Genomic DNA, 4,574 nt, shown 5'->3' with positions numbered 1-4,574 from the left:
TTTGCTGTAATGTCTGTTGGTTCATGTAGAAAAATTACACACAATACACACTTACCTTTCATTGAGAAATGCTTACAAAAACAACCAATCACCTGCCAGAAGTGAGTGTTTTAGTACTTATTAAATGATGGCTGGTTTATTTATGGAAATTATTGTTACACATTTATACTGTTTAATTATTTAATTTAATAATTACAACAATAATTTATTATTTTACAGTCATTTAAATTGGGTCAGGGGCGACACAGTGGCACAAGAAGGTCACTGGTTCAAGCAAGTTGGCATTTCTATGTGGAGTTTGCATGTTCATCCCGTGTTGGCGTGGGTTTCCTCTTGGTGCTCCGGTTTCCCCCAGTACAATGACATGCGGTACAGATAAATTAAAGTAAATTGGCTGTAGTTTTTATGTGTGTGAATGAGTGTGCATGGGTGTTTCCCAGTGCTGGGTTGTGGCTGGAAGGGTATCCGCTGTGTAAAACATGTGCTGGATAAATTGGCGGTTCATTCCGCTGTGGTGACCCCTCTTAAATAAAGGGACTAAGCCGAAGGAAAATTAATGAATTACAATAATAATTATTTTATAGTTCATGTGATTGGGTTAAAAATAGTGTGAATCCATCGAAAATGTGAAAAGAAATTATTATTTTTGTTTTCCCAACTCTGTTCATTTTCTGTTCAATCCTAGTGAAATTTGGCACTTGAAAATAGTAAACAAAAGTGAACATAACTTTTTAAAATAGTTATTCCTCTTACAAACCCAAAAAGATTATTCATACGAAGAAAATAATGTTATTTATTTAGCTTAATCAATAAAATAACTTCTACACAGATGCAAAATATGATTGTTTTCACCTACTTCCCTCAATTTAACTTCAAAACAGCTACTAAAATAATTTGATGTGTTTTTTATTTTCATATTTACGGGTTATGGCTCAGAATAACAACAGAAAATCAATTATAATTTTAAACTTGATCAGTGTTGGGGAAAGGTTTGAAAGTAGTGCGTTACAATATTGAGTTACTCCCCAAATAAAGTAACTAGTTGCATTACTTAGTTACTTTTTATGGAAGGTAATGCATCAAGTTACTTTTAAGTTACTTTTTTTATTACCTGACTGAGGCTTGATCTCTTTCAGAACTCGTTTTTTTCTTTCTTTTTTCTTTTTTAAAGAGGGAGATTTACAATTAGCAGCGCACTATATAACCTACACCTACATACATTTACCTTTAAAACACATCAAAACATATTTTAGGATAATGCCAGATGCGAGAACTTCCTGACCCCAGAGCTACACATGCCGTATACAGATTATTGAAAGTTTAAAGCAATGTGTTTGCTACTTTTGTACGTTTTGTCTTGAGTAAAACCATTGTTGTAGTGTCTGGATGGTTTAATGACATTAATTGTAAAAGACATAAAAACGTACATATTCGGATATTTCTATGCTTACAAAAACAGCTATTAGCAATAAGATGAAACATAAAAGACGACAGAGGCGCCTTTGATGGAGGAAAAGGATGATGTGCTGAAGTGAGTCAGTTTTCTGCTGACCATAAGGGAGAAATGGACCTGATGACACTTCTAACAATTGTAAACTGGAAGAAGCCTGGGAGCGTTATCTTGAGAAAAAGATATTCTCTGCCAACTAGGAGCTCTGACCTTGAAAGGCAAGACTCCTGGAAGACTGCCCCAATGCTGATGAAATAAAAGAAATGCTTTGCCATGTTTTTATTCAAGTGCATCACATTAGAGAGAGAACAAACGGGATTTCTTCCATGTATTAACAGATATCCTCAAGTATATCAAACACTGTACTAATTTATAAAACAATAACGTTTTAAGAGATATATATAAATACATATAAAAATAAAAAGCTTACAGCACTTTGAAATCAGTGAGTGTATCTGAAAATACCCAACAGCGCATTTAAAACGACAGACATTTTCAGCCCTTTCACACAGTAATACCGGTAAATATCTGGAAAATTTCCGGAACGACTTTACCGGTATATTTAAAAAAGCGCTGTTCACACAGGCGAGGACGTTACGGAAATTTTCCGGAAAAGAGCATTCACACATCCATTCCAAAATACCGGTAAATTCTGACATCATTCACCACAAATGAGCTTTAAACGGCTGCACTTGTATTTGTAAACATTTGACTAAATTACAAACTCTGTGGATGATCAATATTGTGAACAACTTTCGCAGGATCACTTTCGCATGTCGAGATGTTCATAATGTGTGCGCGTGCAGGCGCTCACAGGCTGTTTCACAAAGCTTGAAGGTAAACAAACAACGGCTTGTCATAAACATCTCATTTATGATTATTTACACAGTTGGCATTAAGATGAACATATAAACGTGATCTGACTAGGGCTGCCCCCAAATAGTCGACTAAACTTTAGTCGATATGAAGAGGGCTTGGTCGAATACATTTTCATTAGTCGGTTAGTTGCAAAAAAAATAAAAAAATCACGTGAAATTACGCAATCAAGGGCTGCGCAGTCAGTGTATGACATCAGCAACGAGAGATCAACGCCTAACGCCTAAACGCCTCCACTGTATCCCTTCCACATCCACTCCATCAGAGCGCATCTTTTCAAAGGCCGGCTTCATTGTGAACAAGTCGAGAAGCTCCCTTCTTCCCAGCAATGTGGACAAGCTGGTGTTCCTCTCACATAATATGAAAAAAATAAAATCGAATTGAAAGCTTAGGTAAGAATGCTTAATTTCCTTTTTGTAGTGTTTCTGTTTGCTATCCGTTAGGCTATATATATATATATATATATATAAAAAAACGGGTATTTTATTTTTATATCGGGTAGGCTATACAAATAAATAAATACATATTATTTTTATTTTTTCGTTTTTATATAATGCAGAAGTTGTTTTTTATTCTGTTAGAAAAATTAGTCTGATGTTTTTAATTTGTTGTTTCAGGTCAAGACTCATCCGTCGATTTAATGGTAGTTTGTGGCTTTGCTCTGATATTTTTGATTTGTATTAGTGTTCTTTAAATTATTTGTTTCACATTTTGTCGTAAATAGTTGTTCTAAACAATTCAATCATAATTAGGCTTTTAATTTGTTTGCTGCCTTCTTTTTTTATTCTAAGTTTTGGCGTTGTGCGATGTGCATTTATTAAGTTGTTTGTTTTTTGTTAATTTTCTTTTTGAACAATATAAAAATTATATAAATTTTAATTTTCCACTGTATTTTATACCAAACTGCGTTTTTGCTACAGTATTTATTTATTTATTTATTTATTTTTTTGCCTAGTTTTGTACTAGGCCTAAGTTGCTAATAAGTTTATTTGATTTATTTTAAAGAACGAATTTTAGTTTATTTTATTAAAAACTGTTTTTTTTTGTTTGTTTGTTTGTTTGACATGTAACTGTTACAGTTTGTATATTTGATAATAAATTATTAAAATGCACAGGCAGTCTGATTGCTGTTTTTATGTCATAATTAGCCTATAACGTTCTGGTCACTGATTTTTGTGTGTAAGCACTGTATTTAAACGGTTTACTATTCCGTTTTAAGCACTTAATTTTAGTTTTGAATGCGCTAATATCATGCTTTAGCATTTTCTGTCACGTGGAAGTGTTAAACTTCAACTTGGACTATATTCCTAGTATATACGCAAGTTATTATATTAATATCATAAATGAACGATTATTTGATTAATCGCTAAAATGCAGGAATGTTAGTCGACTAGGAATATCTTTAGTCGGGGGCAGCCCTAGATCTGACTAACTTCTAGCAGCTAAATGTGTCTGGAAAAATATTCAAAGGCTTTTATCCTCACAAACCGCGCGGACGTAAATGCGTCTGACTGTTGTGATTGGCTAAAGCAGACGTCTCACGTCAGCACGTTCTAGACGTGGACGCGCTTATTACGGGAATCTTCCTTCTGCATTCACACAGCGCAGCATTCCGGCAAATTGCCGGTAATGTTACAACTTCTCTTTCCGGAAAATAACTCTGAACGAATTTACCGGTATTTTCAAAAAGGACCCGTTCACACATACAACCTTTCCGGAAAATTGCCGGAAATTTTCCGGAAAGGTCTGTATGTGTGAAAGGGGCTTATATCCATCTTCATCCTCACATTTAACAAATGTTTAGGTAGAAATATAATTTAGCTATGAAATAAAACACATGGATTATTACAATCAACTCATCGAGACTAAATTAACTATACGTATTTTGTTTTTAAACATCACGTACAGCTTTTCATATCATTATTACCTTATCGATTAAAGTCGTGCTGTGATTTTAGCGCGATTCCCACATTCTTTCATTGACCAACAAATTTACTTATTTTTAAAAAGTGATGCATTACTTTACTTAGAAAAGTAATATTATTACGTAACTTGCGTTACTCTGTAATGCATTTACCCCAACACTGCTATTGATTATATGATTATATTTGTGACTACATTTCCAAGACCACGCCCCTTAAAGACAGTTCAGCCAATCATATAGCGAGACACGTTTTCTTATTGCGACAAAAAACTTATTGGTAATTCACAGGTGGGACTCGATAAGGTTTTAAGCGTCATATATATA

This window comes from Danio rerio, chromosome 25 (genome assembly GCF_049306965.1).
Source record: "Danio rerio strain Tuebingen ecotype United States chromosome 25, GRCz12tu, whole genome shotgun sequence".
NCBI classification, from domain to species: Eukaryota; Metazoa; Chordata; class Actinopteri; order Cypriniformes; family Danionidae; genus Danio; species Danio rerio.
The sequence above is the reverse complement of the archived record's forward strand: the minus strand, read 5'-3'. Positions refer to the sequence as shown.